Genomic DNA, 10,057 nt, shown 5'->3' with positions numbered 1-10,057 from the left:
ATAATTTCGACTTTAATAATGACTTAATATTTGTGGGGGGTTTTTTCATCAAGGCTAAGTTTGCACTTTTTTTTTTTTACTGGGTTAACTTGGGTGTGTTTCGCAATTTGGCCTCTTTTCTTTGCAGATAGGGAGTGGAGGCAGACAGTGACAGTGGATGGCAGGACTGTAGACAGATTTTATGCATTTATGGTGATGTGTTCATCCAATAAAAAGTACGACAAAAACAGTTTTACCGCCATTTATTTAATGATTTGGTGCCAACCTTTACCCTGAATCAGAAAGAAAATAATCACAATATCAACCAAATTCAGTGAGAAAAAGAGGAGAGGAGATTACGTGATGTTACCATAACTACTGTCCTCTAACAACCATAGTTGTAGCCACCAAAACCACAGTCTGTAAAGTACTATGTGTGTGATTCAGGGTTAAGAAATCCCCTTGAGTCAATTTTGTATGAGTGACTCTGCAGAGAACATCTCAGGAAATTTAACTTCCCCCCGCTCACTTTCAGTTCCCATCTGAAAAACCTCAGCGGGTAGACCCATCATGACCTTAGGTGAAACAAAGCTAAGTTCAAACATCAAATCCTAAAAACAGGCTGACTTAAAATCCTATGAACAGATGTAAAAGATGACCTGAGCATGTTTTTGCGATTGCATGCTGTTGATTTCAGTCCAGAGCATCACTCAGTGTGATGTGAATGAATGTTTACACCAGGTAACCTGTTCCAAAGTGCCTGCAGCCAATACAAGCAGACAGAGTGAGTGATTTTCTCTGGTAACTGTGTGTTTTGGCAAACGTTCAGAAAGACGTCAAATGTGATCAGCCTGATGATGAAATGAAGCCCTGATACACATCTTAATGTGCTTTCCTCTGTCAGTCAGCGATACATCATGTCAGCTGAGAATTACAGCGACAATGCAGCCAAATAACATGTTTAAGTTTGTCATCCGAGGTACAATGCTAACTGCTCAGCTGCTGTCAGTGCGCATTGCTCACATTGAGGATGCTCACATGCCGATGTTTAGCCGCTATCACGTCAACCAAGATTAAAATTTTGGTTTGATGTGTTGGCATGCTAACACAAGGGAAAGCAGAATCAGCCAAGTTTGTAGGTTTTTGGAAATAATCTTTAACTCTAGTAGGGAAACCACATTTTTTACCTAAAAGTAATTTCTATTTATAGATTCTATAGAAATGTAGAATCTGTAGGCAGGGACGTGGCAAGTGTTCTGGTTTCCGTTCGTATTACGCATAGTCCAAGTAGTATTGACCAATCACCTATCAGCAGGCTGCGCGAATGCAGGAAAAACAGTTTGTGTGGAGAGCAAAAGCAGGCAGGCCGTAATGCCGTCCCGGCTCCCATCAGCGTCCTCTCACAATAAATTGTTATTAATCTCTATAAACAGACATCTGCATGCTAACAGCTAACAATCTGTTCTAGATCTAAGATACAACTTGAGATTGATTCCCTGAGGCTGTGTCACGAAAGCCGTTCAGCATTCAGATTTCCCGACTTCCTTGAATGCATCAGATTGATCCGACCTCCATTCAACAAACAACATTTTAAAAGTTTTCTTCTCCTCTTGAGGACAGACCTGACAAAGCTTCATTTTTACTTTTTACTAATCTGCATCATGATGTTGAAATTTCGGCAAAGGTAAGACCCGTTAATTAAAGTCAATCACAAGAAAATCTGTTTATTTTTCTGTAAACAATGCAGCACGCGGAAAAGGAAATCTTGACTGGAAGTTAATGCCGGCTACACGCCCGGCATGTTCACCGTTATCCCCAGAGGCTATATCGTCGTCAGACTATAGCTGATGGGATCCGAGATGGACCTAAAGGTAAAGCTAGAGGAAAAGTCAGAGGGTTGTCAGAGTTGTTGTAACTCAATCTTGATCAACTATGAACATCTGTAAAAAAAAAGTCACGCCAATCCATCCATCTCAATATAATTGAGTCTTAACCAAAAAGGTCAACCCCATACAGGAAAGGTCAGGGCATTATACTGTAATACAGACATCATAGTGGCACTAGAGGTAAAGTCGGGGGATTACCAAAGTCAGTAGGCGTCTTCATCTGGGGGGGATTTATACAAGATTTCATAGCAATCTACCCAATAGTTTCTGAGAAACTCCCTTCAAGTTCACTTACCCTCTCCCTCATAAAAAAAGGAACTTGGCAAAGACGTGGGTGAAATCGTACTTTATCTTTGTGGCTTCCCCTCTGGATGAAACAGTGTGGGGCAGAGTTGTCCATCCATCCATCCTTCCACTTACACTGCTTATCTTGTTGAGGTTGGTGGGGGGAGGGAGCAGATCCCAGCTGTCATTGAGCGAGAGGTGTTTTACACCCTGAACAGGTCAACAAAATACGTAAGGTGACATTAAAAAAAAGCAACAGATAATAGACACAAAGTAACACAGTACGTAATATAGTAACAACAAGGACACTGTCAAAAGTAGGAAGAATGGGGATATTTGTCTAGTAAGAAGTTAAAAGCCCCCCTCCAGTGAAAGTCCAGTGTTTAACCTTGTAAACATCTCCATGTGGTGTTCTTCATGTGCTATAAGACATATCAGGGACAACATAAGCAGTCATCTCCATGGCTGGGCCTGTCTGCTTTTAAACTGCAGTGTACCAAGGACAGGCTGAACAACACGTTTTCAGATTGGCATGTTTGAGACGTCACAAACCTAAGGAGCCAATCCGGTTAATGGACGGGGTGACGCTATGCATATCATTATGTGTAACCGATGGCAACCACTTCGGCGATGCACAAGCCAGCTGTAACCGTCATCATAATTTTTGCAAACTCACTACTGACGACTAACGTTAACGTTACTACTACTAATTATGACATTTCAAGCTCGCTAAGTTTTAACAAGTTGCCACTAAATGATGGCAGAGACGTGTTTTGTGTTCGTGACGGAGGAGGCGGTTGGAAATGTGCATAGTGGGCGGGGCCTATGCAGATTTAGGAATCTTTAATGAGGGAGAAGGAGGAGATGCCTTGGGAGGAATTTTTACAAGATAATAAATCTATTTTGCAGAAAAAACATATCAGACACAATTTATTATTTCAAGGAAAACGTTTGATATGTCTTAAAACATGACTGGAGCTGCTCTTTAAAATGTAATCAAAACAGATGTTTATTCTATAGTACATTTATTTAAGTGTTTTTAAACGTATTTAAATGACCCAATAGCCTATTTTTAATGTCAGAGGAAGTGCATAGGTGTATTTTATGATAATAATAATGATAATAAAAATATATTCATTTTATATTGTGCTTTAAAAAGTACTCAAAGAAACTTTAACTTTAACTACATGTTAATAGTAAAGAAAGTAAAAGCAATATGCAGTATAAAACGATCAAGGTGCAGAAAACACAGTTATAAAGTGTATGTAAAAGAAAACAGTTACAACAGTGAGATAATGATCGGTCACAGGTTAAAAGCAGATTTGAATAGGTGGGTTTTGAAAGAGGGGAGAGAGGGAGGGTGTCTGAGGTGATGGGGGAGAGAGTTCCAGAGGGAGGGGGCGGCAATGGAGAAGGCTCTGTCCCCCCAGGTCTGGTGCTTGGATCGGGTGAGAGGGGTGAGGAGGTTGGCAACGGCAGATCTGAGGTTGCAGGTGGAAGTGTATTGGTGAAGGAGGTCACATAATTTACAACATTAGCGACATGATTTCTAAATTTCTTTTAAGCTTGTGGATTGCAACTTTACATTTCCTGCTGTAACAAGAATTTCTTCCACAAAGAGTTTAGTCTGGAACAAACATCTTGAGAAGAGAAAAGTTACAATGTAACATGAAGGAATAAATTGGCTCTGGTTCTTTTTTGTAAACATGAGTTTTCTGTAAAAGTTGTAGCTCGGAGCCATACATTACACTTTTGTCCTGACTATTTGTGTTTTGAAAAATGCTTCCCATTTACCCATCTGATTGTTGATGCTGCTGGCTCGACAGCACTATGATAAATGGCCTGGACAGTGTTCGCAGCTTCTGCAGAGCGGTGGGCGTGAGAGGAAACACAAAGGTGACTCGGGTTCGCTGAGTATCTGAGTATAACAGATGGGACTGGATCCTGGGCTCTCTCGCTGTTCGTGGGAAACCAAACAGCCAGCGGCGGGCCAAAGGAAACTTCCTGACTTTGGGAGATGGGATTGGAGAGAAATGTGGCCTTTTTATTGTAAAAGTTTTCACTGAGAACTAGTGAAGAATTTAATAAAAGGAATCAATTGCAGTTATTCATTGTATGTGGACGAAATAGGGGAACCAATCTTCTGCAAACATTCAGTACAGTAGGATTGTTCCCGTGCCAAGGAGTGTCAGTGAGAGTATTTTTGGTATGTGTGGTATTGACACGTCCCTGTTAAATAATAACCGAGTTCCTCTGACCTTTCCTGTGACTGATGTGGATCAAAAAGGCACACAGAGCCACAACAAACACAACTAACTATATAAGATAAAGATAGCATGAAAAAGAATGAGCTCAGTGGGTAAAAACAGCTCAAAATGAAAGACAATATGATGTTAAAGGAATAATTTTATACTCTTTCACTTCTAGGAAGAAAGTTAAATAAGACAGTTAACACTCTCATGTCTGTACGTTTAATATTAAGCTACAGCTAGCAGCCTATTAGCTTAGCGTAACACTAAGACTGGTAGCAGGGGGAAACAGCTAGCCACGCCTCTGTCTGAAGATAAACACGTCGGCCTATCAGCAATCCTCCAGCTCTATTCTGGAGCTGTAGAGCATCCTGACAGGAAACATCACCGCCTGGTTTGGCAACAGCTCCGGCCGGGACAGGAGGGTTCGGCTGAACGCACTGCTGGAACTACACTGTGGACTTTTACACCAGTGGTGCAGAAACAGAGCCTGCAGGATCCTGAAGGACGCCCACCACTCACACAACAGACTGTCTTAGCTGTTGCAGTCAAACAAGCGGCTCTGCAGTCACCCAGCCAAGACAGAAAGACTGAGACTGAATTTCTTTCCTTAAGCCATCAAGTGGGCGAACGCTCATCTCTCCACGGTCCCCTCCATTCAGTTCTACATAATACAGGCCTTCCTATTATCTCACGCATGTCCATATTAATACACATGGATGAAACATATTTGATTTGTTGTCATTGTTGTTGTGTTACTCAAGTCCACGTGAAGAATAGTTTTTTAATCTTGAATTTTAATAACATTTTTCTTTTTATCGTTTTATCCGTAGAAAAAATAAAGTGTAAAAACAACAGGTTTCGATTTTCCTTAGTCGCTTCATACTTAATGGACAGTCAGGGTATGTTTCAGCTAAAAATTAAATTAGCCAAGCTTTGCATACTTATAGTATAGCAAAAAAAACTTGTCTTTAGAGCTTTGTTTTCTTTTAAAGAATAAAATAAACAACACACATGATGTAAAAAAGCAAGGGGTGCTGGTAGGCTGATTTTTTACCGTTGCACAAAGCCAGGCTAGTTTTCCCCTGCTCTAAGCCATTTTCTCAAGCTAGGCTAACAGCTTGGCCAGCTTCGATTTTTACCTTCAACTAAGCACACAAGAAAATGAAGGCAATGAATATGCACCGATCTAAGGCAGAGTATGGTTATTGTAGGATTTGTGATTTTGTGTCCAGTGTGAAGCTTCATATTTTCAAGACAATCATGCCATTACTCAGCTAACAGTGGGAAAAGCAAAGCTTAGCTTAAAGACTGGAGGCAGGGGCAATAGAAAGAGTCCAATAGGGTAGGAAAATTCCAATAAACTACTCTAAACAATTAAACAAAACAGAGCGTGTTAATTTAGCAACAGGTGCTTGTAGGCAGGTTTTCTAACACTAAACGAAAACAAGCTAGCTGTTCCTTCCGCTTTAAGTCCTTTACTCGAGCTAGGCTAACAGGTTGGCTGGCTTCAATTTTTGCCTTTAACTATACCACACAACAAACAAAGGCAATGAGTAGTATTTTTGGGACAATAATGCCATGTCTTAGCTAACAATGGAAATAGCAAAGCTTAGCATAATGGTATCTTTAAATCGCGCAATATGAAAATGACCAAACTACAAATGTGAACATTTATGTACACAAAACAGACGATGTTAAATTAGAGTTGCTTGTAGGCATGTTTTCTAACATAAAAAAGAGCCTGGCTAGCTTCTGCTTTGAGTCTTTCCTTAAGCTAGGCTAACAGCTTGGGTGGCTTTGATAATTGCCTATAACTATACCACACAACAAAGGAGACAACAAGTATGAGAGGCGGAGTACATTTAGGTCGTGGCTTTGCCATAGTGGGAGTGGTAATTTTGGGTCCTGGTTGAAGCTTCATATTTTTGGGATTATAATGCCATGCCTGAGCAAACAATGGAAACAGTGAAGCTTAGCTTAAAGGTAGGAGGCAGGGGGAAAGTATTTTAAACAGTCCAATATGTAAAATTCACATAAAACTAAAACGCTAAACAGTTAAATAAACAAGACAGAGCATGTTAAATTAGCAAGAGGCACTAATAGCCAGATTTTCTAACGTTGACGCTGGCTGTTCCCTGCTTCCAGTATTAAAGTGGAGCTAAGCTAACGCTCATGGCTTCAGCTTCATATTAAATAGACATAGATAACACTGTCTCCAATTTTCTCATCTAACTCTTGTCAAAAAATTTAATAAGTGTATTTCTCAGCATCTCTAACTGGCCCTTTAACACATGATTTGCAGTCTATGGTCTACTTAGCCGTGTTTGTTTCAAAGGTCGGGGATTGAAGTTAAGGAATTTAAACATTTCAAATACTTCACTAATGTAACCTGTCAACCTTTTTCCAGCACAGAAAAAATATATCTTCATATTCTGAGAAGTACCAGACAAATGTGTGCTGAAGAATTTATACAAACCTAATTATGTATAAACAGTTGTTCTCTGATATATTAACCAGTGTGTCTCTGCCTCGTGTGATTCATTACAATGCTCGGCTATGACATCAGTAGCTGCGTGTGTGTTTAACAATGGCGTGATGAAATGTGTCTGCATATGTCTGTGTGACTGTTATAGACTTAATTAATTGCATTTGCAGTGTTCATTCACAGTGAGCTGTGCTGAGGCTGATTCATGCGCTGCAGTTGCTCTGGAGATGAACACAAACAGACAGAGCCAACAGGAGCTCTGCTGCTCAACAAGAGATTTATCTGTTTCGTCCGCCTCTCTGCCTAAACCTCCTGATCCGCACAGAAATCTTGGGAATTTAAGAGTTAGTTGCTCCTCAGTCTATTAAATGCAGGTGATGTGTTTTCCCAGCAGATAATACATTCTGTTCTGAATAGCATCGAATGATTTAATAAGACTTTTAGATGAAAACCTATCGTTGTTTTTGTTCAATGCATCTTATATTGTGTATTCACCAGCTCCAAAATCAACTGCATATGACAAATTTAGGAGGTATTTCAAAGGGTTTAAATGTTCCTATTCTTTTTTTTCTCGTGTCATAAGTTCACTAAATGTTGAAATCATCTACAGTCAGAGACGTAGGCAGAGCACACTGAGGCAATGCTCTTTAAACCCAGACCCTTAAATTTTTTAACATTCAAAGTGCTTTAGGGCCTGTTAATCACAGACGCAAAAGGCCAACATTATATGCAGCATGGAGAGAAGTGCGAAAGTTCTCTCCCTTGCTGTTGCAGTGTTCAAGCTTATATACAACCCCCTACCCCATCCCCACATGGTACTTCACTCAGCCACATGGCCTTCATCAGCAAGATAAGATGATCCTTCTCTGCTCTCCAGGGGAAACCAGGGGAATCCAAGTCAACTTCATAAAATAAATTGCCCCCCCCATATAAATTAAAATTTAGACAAGTTACCCCCTTGATGATCCCTGGAAAATTCCCACACTTATCTCAAACTATCAAAGCTTGTTTTCTCGTGTTAACGAAATAATTCTCTGGGATCTAGAAAACAAAACAACTAATGAGACAAGTTAATATGTTTGTTTTGTGCTTTTTACAACTCTGTGGATACAAGTCATGATTATCTATGATAAGGTGGTGCAGCGTTGTTATCTTGAGATAACGTGATAGATAAGTTGAGATCTCGAGAAAACAATGAGATAACTCGTGATCACAGGAAAACGGAGAAAATAAAAAGGAATGGATGTTTGTCTGCTTAAGCCTACCTGACCAAGTGATTTCTCATGGTGGATTAATTGTGGGTTTCAGTACAGTATAGGTTTGATCTTTACAATGTCATAACTTTTGTTGTGATTTGGCCTTATATAAATAATAATTGATTGATTGATAGTTTTTGAGATATTTACTTTTGGACCAAAGTGTCGGCCCAACCGTACAACGGTTTGACATACAGTGAAGCTATGAGGTTAGCAAAATCTCATAATCATCTGCTCTTCCCTACATCCAGCGCCTTCTTTTTAATCAGTGTGGATCTAATCAATCACAGTTACCTGCATAAACTTTCTGGGCGTCTGCTCTTTCAGTGTTTCCATAGAAAGTATTACAAATCCAATGTTTCCATTCTTATGAGAAATGACAACATCTCAACTTGCCTCACCTCTGATTCATTTATGCAGATGCCCAAACATGGACTATAGTCTGGGTTTGTCACTTTACTGAGGAAACGTAATGCCGTCATTACTGCCACAGATGGGTGCCATTATTTCGCAATGCACCTCAGATGTTGAACCTTAGTCTAAAATGAAACAGCGCAGTGAGATACCATCATTTAGGAACATTTAAAAAACACATTTTTCATTTTGTTTTTTGTCAAATTTTGACTGTAATGTTTCATGACCTGATGACATGCTTTCATTTTGTGTAAAAAAAAAACAACCCCATCAGGAAGTGAAAACAGATGGGAAAAAACAGCCCATCTATTATAAGTCAGCACAGGAAAAACAACAACATTATGCTGAACCGAAGCCAAAAAGAGATACAGGATGGAATGAAGATATTTTGATTTGGTTTATGTGGACCGACATTTGTTTCTACTTGCTGGAATTTACAATATTAACCATGAAATATGTTTTCATACAGTAATGGTTCCTACCCAAAATAACCTTTCTTTAGAAATGAGATTCTGCCTTACTTTAGTTGTAATTCATTAAAGGGCTCATCAAAACAAGTGCTGGGTTTTTAAATAAGCCTAAAAATACAAAATGGTTATCTATTTTTTCTTTTCAGCCGGCACCCTCCAAAGTTTTCCTGCTTTGTGCTTGCCTAGGGAAAGTTTTTCACGTCACAAGCTCTGATCAATTCCTGAGTCACTGCTGTTAAAGTTGGATTGCAGGTCTGTATTTCGTTACTGAGTCACGTGCCCTGGGCTCCACTCCATACCGCTGATCCTTACCACCCACAGAGAGGACTTGGAGAGTGTGGTCATGAGTCCTTCTACCATGAAAGTTACCATACTGCCCTCTGCTGGTTACAACTGAAGCTAAGTGCACAATATGACAGTACCATTAACATCCTCTACAGTACATTGCTTGATTTTGAAATGTAGACAGTAATGTATTTATTGGGGTGGATAATAACACAAAAGTTATTCCAATGCTAGGATCACTGATATCCATACTGATGTTGATATTTTTGTTGTTCAAAGCAGCTAATGTGCTATCGTATGAGACACAGCGAGAGAAAGAGAGATTTCCTGACCATTGGATGCACCTTTTATACGTAATTGAATATATATTTATATATCACAAAAACATTGCTTTCTTTTTATTATACTATGATAATGCATTAAACACATGCATGTTTAACACAAAACAGTATTAAATAGGAAATACAAACGTTTACTATGTGGATTTTAAAAGAGTCATGCGAAATTTGCAGCGTTATAAAGAATGTTTATGCACTGGATGTGATCTAACGTAATGGATCTTTTTTTTGGTGTCAATCCTATTGACACAATCAATAACAAAAAAACACACCTGATAATTGCAAATGTCAAGCACAATGACTGTCTATGATCAAGCATGAAACAAAAGACTGTATAAATAACGTTTTAAGTGGTTAAAAAAAAGTCGTAAGTCGCCGCCCAGTTTGACGTCATCACTACGCGTCCA

Source organism: Semicossyphus pulcher, unplaced genomic scaffold, assembly GCF_022749685.1.
Source record: "Semicossyphus pulcher isolate SPU_LCO1_2020_fin unplaced genomic scaffold, fSemPul1.0.p SCAF_7, whole genome shotgun sequence".
NCBI lineage: Eukaryota > Metazoa > Chordata > Actinopteri > Labriformes > Labridae > Semicossyphus > Semicossyphus pulcher.
The sequence above is the reverse complement of the archived record's forward strand: the minus strand, read 5'-3'. Positions refer to the sequence as shown.